The sequence below is a fragment of the Pseudophryne corroboree genome, chromosome 2 (assembly GCF_028390025.1).
Source record: "Pseudophryne corroboree isolate aPseCor3 chromosome 2, aPseCor3.hap2, whole genome shotgun sequence".
NCBI lineage: Eukaryota > Metazoa > Chordata > Amphibia > Anura > Myobatrachidae > Pseudophryne > Pseudophryne corroboree.
The window spans coordinates 811932276-811948627 of NC_086445.1; the positions used below are offsets into that span (position 1 = coordinate 811932276).

Sequence of the window (16352 nt, forward strand, 5' to 3'; positions counted from 1 at the left end):
GTCTGTATATTGTGATGCATTTTTACAACCTTGCATTCAGAATACTAGTACACACTTGAAGGATACATCTATGCTACTCAGGAAACTAGAAGATATGGGTGAACTTGCTGAACAGACTAGCCTCGCTTCCATAGACGTAACAAGTCTTTACACATGTATACCACATGGAGCGGGGCTACAGGCTGTTAGAAGGCTGATTACGAATAATCCACTTTACAAGGGCCCTGACATTGAGTTTTTTCTAGCGTTGCTAGATTTCACCTTAGCCCACAACTATTTTCTATACGATAGAATGTTTTTCCTGCAGCGCACGGGATGCGCGATGGGATCGGCCGTCGCGCCATCCTTTGCCAATACATACATGTGGGAGGTGGAGTGTGACCTGTTCTTACAAAACAGAAATATTTCTGATAGGATGAGTTTATACTGTCGCTACATAGATGATGTCCTTATTTTTTGGACAGGTGATCAATCTGAGTTGGAGTCAATAGTGCAGACACATAATTTGTCAAATAGTCCAATTAAATTGACGGTGATAATTGATGCTAAAACCATCAATTTTTTGGATGTTTGTATCTCTATTGAGAACAATAGGATCAGCACATCGCTGTTTGTGAAACCCACAGACAGGAACAATGTGCTGAAATATGACAGCTCACACCCTAAATCTACTATCCGCAGTTTACCGTTTTCTCAATTCTTGAGAGTCTGTCGTATTACTTCTAAACCACAGGAGAGAGATCAAGCTTTACACAACATGACATTAAAATTTTTGGAGCGAGGTTATCCCATTAAATTGCTGAAATCAGCTAGGAAAAGAGCTATAAAGAGTACTAGGGAACAACTTTTGGAACCAAAACCTCAAAAACAACTACAAGGCAGGTTCCCTTGGGTGACTAGTTTTAATACTAGTAGTTATCATTTAACCAAGAGAGCCAAGCAGATTTGGCCAATAGTAGCTACAGATAAAGGGCTGGGGGAGGTGTTTCAATCCAAACTACTGCCGAGCTATTCTAGAAATCGCAGTATACGAGATATTGTCGTCAAGACGGATATATCTCAGTTTAATACTCCCAAAGAACACTTTTTAAGCAAAAAAGCAGGGTGCTTTCGATGCAAGGGGTGCACCACATGTAGTTACATGACACCGGGCACCAAATTTTTGCACCCTCATACAGGGAAGCCATATACCATCAAATATTTTCTGTCATGTGAATCAAAGTTCGTGGTATATTTATTGACATGCCCTTGTGGCCTATCATATGTAGGCAAAACGGACTGTGCCTTTAAGACCAGAATGGCGCAACATAGATTTGCTATCCGTGAAGCCATAAAAACAGGGGATAGTGATCAACCAGTGGCCCGTCATTTTGCCAAAAAAAACACATAATATGGCCACATTGCGTTGCAAAATTATTGACCAAGTCCCCAATTCTCTCAGAGGCGGGGACAGATCTAAAAAACTGTTACGATTAGAAACACACTGGATCCATGTACTTAATACACTGGCCCCAAAAGGGTTAAATGAAGCACTCAACCTGAGGTGCTTTTTATGATAAGGCACTGACAGGGGTGTGTTGCCCCCTATATATGTAGGAGACCTTATAACTATTATGTACAATATATGACAGTCGTAGTCCAATACAGGGACACAAATGTCAGCTCTAGAAATGGTAGTTTATATGAATGCACTGGCCGATAGTAGCCTATACACTGAACAGATAACAGCACTGTTTTTATTTATTCATGTTATTTTTTCACTTGGTTCGCTCGGATGTTGAAAGGAATGTATGTTTGTGATTATACCTGAGCGTCATATTGCATGTTTTTTACACACTTTAGCTTATGCTGCTGTTTAGTATTTTAATATCTGTATCTTGATATAACTGAATCATGAAGGTTGACATGTTGTTTACATGTTACCATGGTGTTTTCTCCTCAGCCACAACGCGTATGCCGGACGGGCCGGCGGGACGTCACTTCCGGCGGGACCGGGAGGACGCGACCGGAAACCGGGCTGCGCGGCTGGAGGCGACGGGTGATACAGACTGCACAAAGGTATTTAAGCACTTTATATTCATTATTCACATGTATCCTGACGAAGGGGCTGCGTCCCCGAAACGTAGACACTGCAATAAACCTCACTCAAAAGACTCCGGAGTGCCGCCTCATTGTTTGCCATATATACCAGAGGTGTGCCTCTCAGAGGAGGGCACCGGGAGCAGTTTCATTACAGCGGAGGGGACCGCAGGAGTGCCGGGTCATTTTGGAAGGTTATATATATATATATATATATATAAAATAGAGAATAGTGCCTATGAAAATCATGGTTTAGACACACAAATAGGTGAGTTTATAACCATTCTTTTTCTTTATCTATAAACATACAACAGTCCCCGTCTAGCAATGGGTATAATATAGAACAAATGAAGTGCACGAGAGCACCTACTAGTGTCTAACATATAAAGTTTTAGTATGACCATTCACCCTGTGAATCGTGTGGACACAGTAAGGAAAAAGATAAAGAGCAACAACTTAGCTTCTTTAAAACACCTTCAGTCTGATGACTCTTAAGAGCATTTAAATGAAAAAGAAATGAACATAGTGTGTACTGTTTCCAACATGTTTACATATGTGCCCTTAAATAGGAACACTAATGGTCCCAATAGCATAGTGAAAGAGCAAGATTAGATAAAAAGTAAACAGTTTTAATACACAATCCAGTAGCAAATGCAGGTAACAAACGTACAAGATAAAAATATAAAAACGGCTTATCTGTCCGCTATGGGAAGTTCTGGGTGAGCAGCAAGTCCCTGACCCAACGCGTTTCGTCTTAGTCCCTTGATGAAGTCCTCTTAACTAGGATGAAATAAATTTTATGATGGAACATGTTACTACTACTTTTAAACTTGTAAGGTGTGGAACTTACTAAAGTGTTTTCCATAACATAGGGTGTTGATACAACTCCCAGGCGCCAGTTTATCTATTGTCATACATTTCTTTATACGTAGTTCCTCCTAGCAGGGAACTTAGGTGAATTAGGCTGCCGTTTATAAAATTCCCAATTCAACGACATCAGTTATTTTTAAATAGCGCAGAGAGAGGGTATTGCTTTGATATATATATAGGCATATATATAGTGTATGTCAGTGCCTTATTTATAATTATGATATAAGCCGTGCAGGAGCCAGCAGAGCTGATAGCTTACCTCAGGATGATCAGTCAGCCTAAGAGACCCGGGCCACCTTCACGGAGCACCTTGCTGTAAATGCTGCCAATGCTTCCATCCTGATGGTGGTGGGACGGTACTTTGCGATGTCACGCGGCTTGGAGAAGGTGCTGCGTCATTGCGTGTGCAGCGCATAGAGGTCTAGTGAAGCCTTCTGCTGTGCCGTCATGTGTATAAAGTTCTTGTCTGCGCCGCGGTGGGGTTTGTAGACTTTGTACCGCTGGTGTCACAAGAGAGGTGGGGTTTGCTACGGGCTTACGGCCGCTGACGGAGGACGGGGAGACCTCGGGGGTGGCCATTGCAGGCTGCTGTAGCAGGAAAACATTTTTTTCTGCCTACAGCAGCAGCACAGTAGATGCAGTGGGTCTATTCTGATGGGGGGGCCTGGAGCCGGACCTTCATCCGCCCCATTGTTAATCCGGCTCTGGGTGAAGCTATGTGGGGCTTCTTATCTTGTATACGATGTGTGGGTGAATCCAATTATTTGCATCCTAATGGGAGAGAGAGTAATCATTTGATATGATTGATTTAACTTAGTTGTCTATATTGTAATCCATTTGGTGTCATAGTTTGTAAAGTGAAGATTCACCTTAATTCTTCTAGTTATTTGATGTGGTCACCTCCTCTCCAGTTTTTTGTCATGTTTTAGTTCCAGTGAATGTAAGCCCTTTGGTGCTTTTATTGTGGTGTTCAAGAAAATGTAGTGGAATGCTGTTATTGTCTTGCCGGGTTGCGATGCTCCTGACATGTTCTGCTATTATCACTTTTAAGACCTAATGGTTCTCCCTATATACTGTTGGTGGCAGGAGAACTCTAGAAAGTATATGACATGGTTGCTGTTGCAAAAAAATCAGTTTTGTAAATTGTACAGTAGGTATTGCCCATGTTTGTAAGGGTGAAGGCGTTAGTAGGTTTTGTACTTTTGTAGTTGTATGGTTTGCAGTTGATGTATGTACGCAGTAGTAGAAACTGCCTTTGTTTGTGGTGCTTGTCAGTGTTGTTTGGGTAAGTACCAGTGGTGGAATGTGGTTTTTCACTAGCTGACTTTTTATGTTTGGTGACCTTGGGGCCTTCTTATATATCAGGTTTGGTTTGTCAGGGAATATGTGTTACGTTCACTGTACTCTGTACTCTAGGAACAGGGTGGACAAGCTCCGAGTACAGGAACGTAATGCAGCGGCTAGAACCGAGTTCAACAGCAAACCCTACGGAAACCCTGACTCCGTTGTCTCACCCACGTGGTCAGTCTACGCCTGCGAGACTATGTTTGCTTGGGCCCACGGCAGCCGCGTTTGAAGGGCGGATTAAGTCTGCCCAACTCCGATGTCCCCCGGTCTTAGTTGGAGACAAGGCATAAACTGAGACAGGGCGAGAACAAGGGGAACCTCTAACTAAACAGAAACACTGAGTTAGGGGCTACTACAGAACTCTAACAAAAGGTATGTGCGGCACGGCCGCCAAGACAAAAGGCAATGCTGTCCACACGCTTACACGACACCGTTGTATGCCGGTGAGGACAGCTAACATGAAGACCTCCGCAGAAAACACCAGACCCAAAACACAGAGAATGATACGGCCAAGGCCGTAAGGCACGGCAAAGCCGCTACTCACAACACCGGTGTAGATACACGCAGGTGGACAGGAACCTCAAGGCCGCAGACACTGGCACACAGGACAGGAAAGCCAGACAGATATCAATGACAGGCTCCAGACACCAGGACTCAGGACTCTGGACTCAGGGCTACTGGATCACAGGAACACACCAGGGCAGGAAGCAGCTCACAAGAAGCTGACAGGTTCTCACTGTAGGTAGGAATGTAGGTGGAGAGTAGTAAACTCCAGATTCTGCCAGAACTGAATATGCAGGATTCAACTATCAAACAGGGCCTGGACACCGATACAATATTGGACATGAAACAAACCAGGAACATAACAAACGTCTATCACCAGCTCAGAACTGCAGAGCTAGCTGGGTAATAAGGGAAGACGCCCCAATCAGGATGGCTGGAGGCCAGGGACACTGTAATGGCCAAATACCTGCCGGTGAGAGTAACACAGATAAGAGCCAGATTGCAGTACAGAGACTCATCACATAATGATTAAATATCAGACAGGTGAGGCTACACCTAGAAAAAGGCTGCAATTACACAGACTCACCACCGGTGGCCAACAAGAGTCTTCTAAACCAGTGCAAGAGAAATCCTGGCCTGCAACAGAACTATAACATAAAATACATAACCAAAATGCAAAACAGGAATGTGCCACTGCCGTGGCTCATAACAATATGTCTGCAAGTAAGTCATCTTTGAGGCGAATGGGCCAGTGTTTGTTTTTTTGATGCGGGTGGTATTTATATTGTACTATGTGATGAATTGGATGCTATCCTCAGCATTGTCCTGTTTCTGTGTTTTGTAGTCCAATAGTGTTGCTCTATCTTTTTGGTTAGTGTATCTTGTATTAATTGTTTGCCATATTCCTTATAGATGATTTGTTGTTTTGAGTGTCTCATCCTTTGTGATGTAGTCTGTGAGTCTGGTGCAGTTGCCTCTACTATGTTTGTATTGTCCTATGGGGATATTGTGGAGCCAGTTTGGGTGGTAGCCACTACTGCAGAAGATATAGCTATTTACATCAACCTGCTTGTGGAAAGTCTTTGTATACAGTTCTGATGGATGAATAAGGTGAGGTACAGAAAGTCTACATTCGTTTTACTGTAGTTGGTCATGAAGCTAAGGTTGTTGTTCTTGACATTAATGTAGGTGATGAAGTCAGTGAGTGTGGCTAATGGTCCTAATTCAGACCTGATTGCAGCAGCAAAATTGGCAAAACTATATGCACTGCAGGTGAGGCAGATATAACATGTACATGTACAGAGAGAGTTAGATTTGGGTGGGGTGTGTTCAATCTAAATTGCGGTGTAAAAATAAAGCAGCCAGTATTTACCCTGCACAGAAACAAAATAACCCACCCAAATCTAACTCTTTCTGCACATGTTATATTTGCCCCACCTGCAGTGTACATGGTTTTGCACTTTGTCTCTTTCCATATGAAAAAAGATGTCATCTACAGTATGTACCTAGTCCACAGGACAAGGTTTGCCTACGAGATATGTACTGACCAAATGTGGGGGTCCTCCCATCTGCTTATGAATAGGTTGTCATAACTAAAGGAAAATTGTGTCCCTATGGCTTTCCCAGTCTTTTGAAGAAAGAAATTTCTGTTGAACCAGAAATGGTTACGTATATGTATAAATTCTATGCCTGCTAATATGAAAGCTGTTTGTCTTGTATCTAGTTTGTTGTCTTTGTTGAGGCAGTGGCTGGCATTGTTGAAGACCTGTCTGTGATCAATGATGTTGTATAATGATGTGACATTGCTGGTGACGAGCCAGTAATCTTTGTTCCATGTAACTGTGTTGAGTATTTTGAGAATATGTGTGGTATCCTGTAAGTGTGCTTATTGTTGCTTGATATATGGTTGTAGGAAAGTATCTATGTATTGTGAGAGATTTGCGGTCATGTAGTCGATACCTGACATGATGGGTCTGTGAGGTATTTTTGTGTATTTTGGGAAAGTAATAAAATACAGGGATGACTGGGTGTGCAGTGTATATGCAGAATGCCATTGTATAGTCCTGTCTTTAGTAGGTTGTTCAAGGTTTTGTGGAAGTTGTACAGTATGTCGGATGTTTTGTGAGTGTTTCATATGTCTTAGTGTCTTTGAGTACCCTGTGCAACTGTGATGTAATCTGTCTTATTGAGTAGTACTATTCCACCACCCTTGTCTGCTGGTTTGACGATGAGGTTGTGGTTGTTCGTAATCTGGTCATGGCTAGTTGTGGTGTCTGGTGTAGGTATTTTGTTGTCATCCATAACTAATTTCTTGAATGTATGGATGAGGTGTCCTTTGAGGTGGATGGCGTAAAACTGTGATGTTGGCCTTAAGGTGAAGTGTTTATATGCATACGTTATGTTGGTTGGTAAGTGTTGTGGTTTGGAGTTGGAAATAAAGTATTTTTTGAGTGTCAGATTCCTTACAAATCTGTTGAGGTCTAAGTAGGCTTCAAATTGTTGAGGCTGTGATTGGGGGCACATTTCAGGCCTTTGTAATAATGTGTCATCCTTTGCTAGTATGTGGTCACCGAGGTTGAAGTTGCCTTTGGTGATTGGTGTGGTGTTGTGGCTGGTGACTGTGGTGGGGTTGTTTCCTTGTCCGACTCTGCATCCTTTTCTAGTTGGTCAAATTTTTGTTTTAGTCTATTTGGTATAAGATCCATTTTATCGCAGTTGCGGATTCCTACTTCCAAATCTAAAAAATATGTTCTTTTGTGAGGTTAGATTGGGTTTAGTACTGTAGGCTGTACCTGCCATTAATCTTGCAGTCCCTCACATGACAAGTTTGTTTGACTTATATGTAGATTCCTATAAGGCACTGGGGAATTTTGGCACGTAATAAAGTGGTTAACAAAGGCTGTGTGGGAGAGTGTTATGTCAAAAGAGTGAGTGTAATTTTTTTTTTTAAATACATTTTTTACAGATACACTGCCGTTTGCCAGTGGGCACTGGATGTTAGGGTATGCAGCACTTGTGGTTCTCCAAGTGTCAGCATGACTTAGCAATTATGAAAATGGTTCATTACAGGTCTTGCAGGAACCTGTAGTGCACCAGTACAAAAAATATCTCATTACCTTTTCACATGATTATAACCCAACACCCACAGCCCAGAGAGGCTGGAAGTATCTTTATTGCTAGCTGCATGGTGCGTGATTTATGGTGCTGAAGTATTTTTTTCTCTTTTGCAGGACCGATTCATCTAGTGAATATAGGGGTACATTTACTAAGCAGTGATAAGAGCGGAGAAGTGAGCCAGTGGAGATATTTCCCCATCAACCAATCAGCAGCTCTGTATCATTTTGTAATATGCAAATTATAGATGTTACTTTAGTGCTGATTGGTTGCCATGGGCACTTCTCCACTGGCTCACTTCTCCACTCTTATCACTGCTTAGTAAATGTACCCCATAGTCCCATGCTTCCTGAACTAGGACTGGTTGAAACTATGGCAGGGGCACACAGTGTTGTGTGCCTCCCAAATATAGTGTCACAAGCCCTGGCTGGTAAAGCCTAGTGTTGGTTGTAGAAAATTTGACTGAACCCCATGCTCTTTGGTTCCCCAATGTTTCCACTACTGGTTTAAACTGGGGTAGGGGGAATCGCGTTTTATTTACAAAAGCAAATCGCCATCATTCATAAATTACTGCAAGCACATTGCCATGCCTTCAATATCTGAGTTTTTATCAAAATTCACATTGCCATCAGCTTGGATTCTCAGTCTCCAATATGGCAATTTGGGACCAAAGCTTATCAGTGACCACAGATTTGCAGCCTTTCATGTATTGAAATGAAGTATTTAATTATTACCGGTATTGGCATATTGTAACCGCATTATTAGGGATTAAGTGTGTTAGATTATAAGAGAATACTGTAATTGTATTTGTGTATAGGAGTATTAATTCATAAGACTATTAAGTATTTGACAGTACGGATTGTGTAATGGTTAGTATTACTGCCTCACCGCACTGAGGTCAAAGGTTCATTTTTCTCTGTGGCTCTAACTGAGTGGAGTTTGTATATTCTCTCTCTGCTTGCGTGGGTTTCCTCCGGGTACTCTGGTTTCCTCCCACAATCCAAAAATATACTGGTAGTTTAATTGGCTCCCGACAAAATTAACCTGTGTGTAGGTATGGGAATAAAGACCTTAAGCTCCACTGGGGCAGGGACTGATGTGTATGACCGAATATTCTCTGTAAAGTGCGGCGCAATATGTGTGCAATATATAAATAACTGGTAATAAATAAATAAGAAATAATTATTATAGTTTGTTGAAGGATCAATATATTAGGGAAATTAATATTATTATTGGAATATTATGAAATTTGAGTACTGGATTATCAGTAAATTATCCAGAGAAAGTCAAAACAAAACCTCAGCAAGACAGTCACCAATGCATCATCACAAAGGGAAACAAACATTCAACTCTGACCAAATAAATGGTAGCCAGATTTTTCCTGGCTCTGTCACCCTAAGCTCTAATAGTTGTCATCAAAAATACCATTTGTTGTAAAAAAGTACTTTAGTCCATTTGTAAATCCAGTTATGAAGTTGATCCAGAGGCATTTTAAGAGACAAGAGGGCCCGGCGTGCAGGCTCAGTGCGACCCTCTCCACTCTGGCAGTGAGTAGAGTCTACTGTGCATGTGCATATCTCTAGGAACATGGCACCCTTGCCTTGTTCCCGGGGACATTGCAATTGCACATGTGCGAATTACTGGGAAAATGGCCGCGGCCATGCCATTTTCCCTGTGATTTATGTCTGCAGCACTGGCCACCACCACAGGACTACAGAGGGGTAAGTATAATTAAATGGTTGGAGGATGTGCTATGTGGCCCCCCCTGGACCCATGATGAAGCCAGACACAGGCCCTTGTCATTAGAGAAATCCTAGTCTTCAGTTTAGACATATTAATTCATAATAATTAGGCTACCTATAAGGTGACTTTTCACCAGTGTAAATAAGTCAAATTTGTATAATCTTTCCTTATAATGTAATTAATCCAATGATGTATATCTGTTAGACAGGTGTTCAAAACTACACCATAATCAAGTGGTGTTCTGGCTCGTGAACACAATGGTAATACTATGTTAGCATCACATACATTTATTCCCCTTTTTTATATATGAGCCATTGCAGCTGCTGCAGGCATTAAGTGTTGCCATTTAGCTTACTGTCAACTAGAATTACTTAACAATTTTCTATCTCAGATTTCCCCAACTGTATCCAAGTTAATGTATATCTATATTTGTTATGAGGGGATAGCAGTGTAACCTCAATGTGCCTACATTAAACTTCTGTTATTACCATGGCCAAATTTTCAATTTGTTGAAATGACTGGCATACCTATAGCTATAGGGCACAGAGGCCCATGGATCTTGAGCAACTGAACCTTTACTGCATGATCACTACATCAGGCTGTCATGAAGGACAGACCACAGTGGCAGCATAACTGGTATTGGGAGCATAGGGACTAAGGGGATATGCCAAGAATGGAAAAGAGTGGAGAAGTGGACTGGTGGAGTAGTTGGCCATAGCAACCAATTAGTTCTGAGGTAGCATTTGTCAAGTACATTCTATAAAATGATAGGCAGAAGCTGATTAAGTGCTATGGCAACTTATCCACTCTTTTCACTGCTTCATACATGAACCCCTAAATACTAAAATATATGGTGTTTACAGGGCCGGCGCTACCATTAGGCAGCTTTAGGCAGCTGCCTATGAGCGCCGGCACTTGAAGGGCGGCGCTGAGAAAAAGAAAAAAAAATTAAAGGCTGTGCTCCGCAATCACCATGAAGGATCTGTCGGGCCGGGGCTGGAGCCGCGTGTGCCTAATGGTAGCGCCGGCCCTGGGTGCAGGGTGTCTTCGGGGTGCAGTAGGCTGGGTGCATGCCTGGTGTCATGGGGGTGCAGTAAAGCAGTGTGCAAAGTTATATTAAGTGCTGTATGGCTGAGAGCAGGGTGACATGTGGGGTATGTAGTTGTGATCCCGGTGTTTGGCATCCCGACAGTCAGAATACAAGCGCCGGTCCGCGGCAGATTTGAAATAGTAGCACCGCGTTCATAGGAGCCACAGTACCGCCGACCACAACCTCCTCCTCCTTGGAACGCTGCTGCCCTCTGCCTCCTCTTCCACTACACTGCCGCCACCCTCAGCCGCCCCGTCGCCGCCGTAAGTCCTTCTCTACACCTCCGCCTCCTCTGCACCACATAGCAGACAACAACATCCTCAGCACCGCCGCTGCTAAATAGGTAATCTTACCCTGCTGCCTTTCTCTCTCCCTAGTCCCTACTGTATGCCCTTGCTGTCCCTCTCTCTGTCCCTATGTCCCCGCTGTTCCTCTCCCTGTCCCTCTGTCACTCCCTATCCCTGCTGTCACTTTCCCTATCCTTCTGCCACTCCCCCTGTCTCTATGTTCCTACTGTCACGCTCTCTGAATTTTGTCTCATTCCATGTGGCATAATGTGAATTTCGGCTCATACCGTGTGCTATAGTGTGAATTTTCGGCTCATTCAGTGTGCTATAATGTGATTTTGGCTCATACCGTGTGCTTTAATGTGAATTTCAGCACATTCTATGTGCTATAATGTGAATTTCAGCTCATTCTGTGTGCTATAATGTGAATTTTGGTGCATACCATGTGGTACAATGTGAATTTCGGCTCATACTGTGTGCTATAATGTTATTTTCGGACAAACTGTGTGTTATAATGTGATTTCGGCTCCCACCGTGTGCTATAATGTGAATTTCGGCTCTTTCTGTGTGCTATAATGTGAATTTCGGCACATACCAAGTGGTATTATGTGAATTTCGGCTCATACTGTGTGGTATAATGTAAATTTCGGCTCATTCTGTGTGCTATCATGTGAATTTCGGCTCATACTGTATGGTATAATCTGAATTTCGGCTCATACCGTGTGCTATAATGTGAATTTTGGCTCATATCGTTTGCTTTATGTGAATTTCGGTTCACACCGTGTGGTATAATGTAAAAGGGGCACCAGTACTAGATAGTATAAGGGGTCCTACTATTGTGGTACATAATGTGTATAAGGGGTATATGGTGTGGTATACTAAACTGAAGGACACCTTTTGAGTGGTCACGCCCCCTTTTCCAGAGCACGTAACCTTCACTTTTCCATACCCCCACTTCGAAATTTCCCCTTCGACCACTGGGTACAAATGACCTGTCTAATGTTGCTAGAAGTTAGGGGTGCGAAACTGAGATTTTATCTTGCCCCCCAACCAAAAAACATTCTGACACCCCTGTTCACAACACTGTCAGGCAGATGATAGTACCGTGAATAAAGGCACTGAAACGTTGCTGGGACATATTGCAGTAGTAAGTGTATTTCTATATCTGTGATTGCTGCACCTCCGTCTCTTATATACTTGCTCATATGCGAGCACCCAGACCATTATACAATGCTCGGGACAGCCGGACCTCTGGTGTTTGTGTATGTATGTATGTATGTATGTATGTATGTATGTATATATATATATATATATATATATATATATATATTTATTTATTTTTTAAAGAAAACAGAAAAGCTTTTGCATGTACCCGAGTGCCCTCCCTGAAATTGCCAATTTCAAACATTTTCCTGTACTTATGGGCAGCACTCCACGGATTTCAAAGAAGTATGCACATACCAGAAATAGCTTATCAATGTTTCAGGTGATGTAATACTGCATCTTACGATGCATCTGAGACGTTGTTAAGCTATTTATGCGTATGTGCATACTTCTTTGAAATCCGTGGAGTGCCACCCATAAGTACAGGAGTCTATCTATCAATATCTATATATAATATATCCAAACATTTCCCTAATCATAACCCCTAATACATTATACCAACACTAATAGCATATCCCTAATACTCTAACCCCACATCCCTAACTAACCCTAATTCCCTAACACAAACCACTAAAACAACCCTAATGTCATATCCCAAATATCCTAACCCAATCCAGTAAACTAACCCTAGCATGATTACCGCTAACCGAACCCTAATACTCTTTTTCACCTCAGGAGCTGGGTATTGAAGTGTGTGGAGGGGCGAGGGGGGGGGGGGGGGGGGCGGGGGGGTCAGCGCTGGAATATGTGCCTAGGGTGCTGAGAAACCTTGCACCGGCCCTGGGTGTTTAGATGTCACAGGGAAACTATAAACCTTATAAAATGTTGAATACAGATTCAACTGAGTTTATTGTATTTTTAAAAACAACCTTTTACCTATTATTTTACCTGTTATTTTTAAGTGTCTTGATGAAAATGAATTCAATTAATTTCTGCAAGAATATCACACTATTTCTGCTTTTATTATAAAAAAAACAAACAACCATCATAAAAGCTCATTTTATCCACATTGGGCATTTATTATTGTGTGATTGAGTCTTACTTCCTATGTTTCAGAATATCTAGATACTTGTATTTTAAAATGTTCTTTATGGGAATTCCCTCAACGCTACTATCACGTTGCTACCACATTGCTAAAGTACATTGAAGATATTTAGGATGAAGAAGAATTTTGGTGGGCCACAATTCATGTGCAGTCACTGCTGTCACTGACACTCCCATGACACACCCACTGATTGGGCCATGTTTGCGTACACTACTACCCACCTCCCAGTCACCGCACAGGAGTGCCCATCATTTTTCCTCAGCATTTCTGATTTTCATTTGTGCATACACTCTGTGATGCATGTACCATAGGACTTTTTAGTTTTTTTTGCACACTCGCAGTTGCAAAAATCACTAAACTACGTGAATATTGGCATTGCATGCAGCTCGGAATCAGGTCTTGTGTGGTTTATTATTGAACATAGATTTTTTTTGATACAAGTCATTTGCAGCAATGAGGAACTGCAATGGGAACAATATATGCTCTCAGTTTCACAAATCCTTTAATAAGTATTTGGTAATTTTATTTTTTAATATGTTTTATTCTGAGACTGTTATAACATATGTCATGGTTGGAGCTTAACCACACCTAAATAAAATGAAAAAAAAGTGTTTTGTACAACACTTTTTGTCTCCACCTGCAAATGGCTGCAACATGTCATTCATGCTACTGCTTACAGTGCACGGCAACCTACATTGCAGCTCTATCAAGGCACATGCGCACAGCATCTCAGACGCATGCGCAATCCTCAAACATAGCCCGCCTGTGAAAGAATTTGGAACAGAGTTCACCTCTGAATAATTTTTTCAGCTTATCATTCACACAAAACCATGTGCACAGCAGGGGGAGCAGATATAACATGTGCAGAGAGAGTTAGATTTCGGTAGGTTATATTGTTTCTGTGCAGGGTAAATACTGGCTGCTTTATTTTTACACTGCAATTTAGATTTAAGTTTGAACTCACCCCGCCCAAATCTAACTCTCTCTGCACATGTTTTATCTGCCCCCCCCCCCCTGCAGTGCACATGGTTTTGCCCATTAGCTAACAAATTTGCTGCTGCGATCAGATCTGAATTAGGCCCTTACTGCGAGACCTGTTATTTGTGATTTTTTTTCAAGCATACAGTATTATTAAATGCTGCTATGCTTGCGATTTGTGAATCGCATACAAAATACAGTGTGTCATGCATTCCGCCCTAAATGATAAAGATCAAATATGTGTAAAATAAAATCACAACAAATTATTGAATTACACTGAAACAACCACAAATTTGGGTAGTGGATTACAAAAACCAAAATATATACTGTGTGTGAACTTGATAATCCATGTGCTAGGACCAGGGCCGGCCCGAGGTAAAAAATTTTCCTAAGCAAATAAATACCTTGGTTCCCCCCTAAGTACTTTTGCCTAAATGAATTAATGGGGCGTGGTCTCATGAGAAAAGCCCAGTTGTAGTTCTCTTTAAACATTATGCCTACCATAGTAGAGCTCCTTACACATTTTGCCCACCATAGTAGTGTCCCTTATACATTATGCCCATCATAGTAGTGTCCTATACACATTATGCCCACTGTAGTAGTTCCCAATACACATTATGCCCACTGTAGTAGTGCTACATAGTGCCCCATACATATTATGCCCATCGTAGCAGTGCCCCATGCACATTACACCCACCATAATTGTGCCCTATACACATTATGCTCACTGTTGTAGTTCCCGTTGCACGTTAATTTAGTAGTTTATCACCTGATATGCACCAGACCCCCCCCCCTTCAGTGTGCAGCGTCAGCCAGAGACTCACAGAGCAAGCAGTGGAGTTTGTGCTGCTGTGCCATGCCCTGCACTACAGTACTGTAAAGAATCTCAAATTAAATCACCACTCCCAGGAGCCCTTGCTGAGCCAGGGTGTCCTCTTCTATACTGCTAACCTACGCAGATGCATACCCAGCATATATGTCAAATCGGCCCTGGCTAGCATCCTTACTCACTTGCTGCTCGTCCATAGAACATAATCTTTTTTTTTTTTTCACTTCACAATTGTATAAAAATCCCAAGTAAACCAGAAGGACCCACGAGGCCAACAGCTCACCATATCAAGTCCCAATATAGCCAATTGGCAATCTGCCCATTAAGCCAATACAGTATGAGAAGTGTGGTCTCCTGATGTCCAAATTATGCAATAGCTCATTTTAATTTTCTATTTCTTTTGTATTGAATAATTTTTTTTTCATTATTGAACCTTTTGTACAGTACGTGCTTTTTCTAAATGACTAAAGTGTCACCTCAGGTCCTATTTTCCTGGATTTTATTCCTGCGCTTACAAATAATATATAAACTAGTGCAGTGGTTCTCAAACTGTGTGCCGTGGCACCCTGGGGTGCCTTAGGACCCTTGCAGAGGTGCTGTGGATTGGTGGTCCAGGACCAATTCAAACCATTTTTGGTCAATGTAATAGGCAAAACCAGTGCTGACTATCATAATATATGTGGACAAACAGAAGGGAATCCTATCCTTCATCACATAACTGAACATATAAACACAATTTACTTCATTTAACATTTCTTTCTAACTATTTCAATAAGAAACTTTTGGCCTAAATAAGCCATGAAAAGAAATCTGATACTCTAGGGCACCGTGATTCAAAAAAGTTTGAGAACCACTGAACTAGCGTTTAAATGAAAATATCACCAGCTTATTGTGTGTTTTTGTGTTTAGTATAATCATCTTAAAATACACAAAATAGATGCAAGATATAAAATAGCACACACCATTATATATGTAGTGCTGAACTCCTTAGCTCTAGAACTTGCACTGCATATCCGTATGAATTTTGACACTAACTCACACCATAGTGCTTCTGTAGCATCAACATTATCCTGAGGCATAATAACAAATGAGACTCAGCGTCTGCCACATCTCGGCTCTCATTATATAAGGAAGATGAGATATCAAAGGCTGATAGTATGTAGCCCTGAAAAACCATTTAAACAGATTATGCAGTATAAAACAGACAAATGACTGGACAATACCCAGCATATTAAATATACTTACTTCATTACTTCAGGCCATTTGGAAAGTGTATTTGCCATTTGAGTGTCATTGTACACA

General features: G+C 41.7%; 1 long non-coding RNA gene across 5 annotated transcripts in view; it reads right to left on the reverse strand.

Annotated features, from left to right (window-relative positions):
* Window positions 1–16352, reverse strand: part of LOC135049792 (uncharacterized) — a 113860-nt gene that overhangs the window by 80795 nt on the left and 16713 nt on the right. For all 5 annotated transcript variants that reach the window (XR_010241475.1, XR_010241476.1, XR_010241474.1 and 2 more), the window contains exons 3-4: window positions 3209–3720; window positions 2750–2859 (exon numbers count right to left, since the gene is read on the reverse strand). This is a non-coding gene — a long non-coding RNA (uncharacterized LOC135049792). The remainder of the gene's footprint in view (window positions 1–2749; window positions 2860–3208; window positions 3721–16352) is intronic.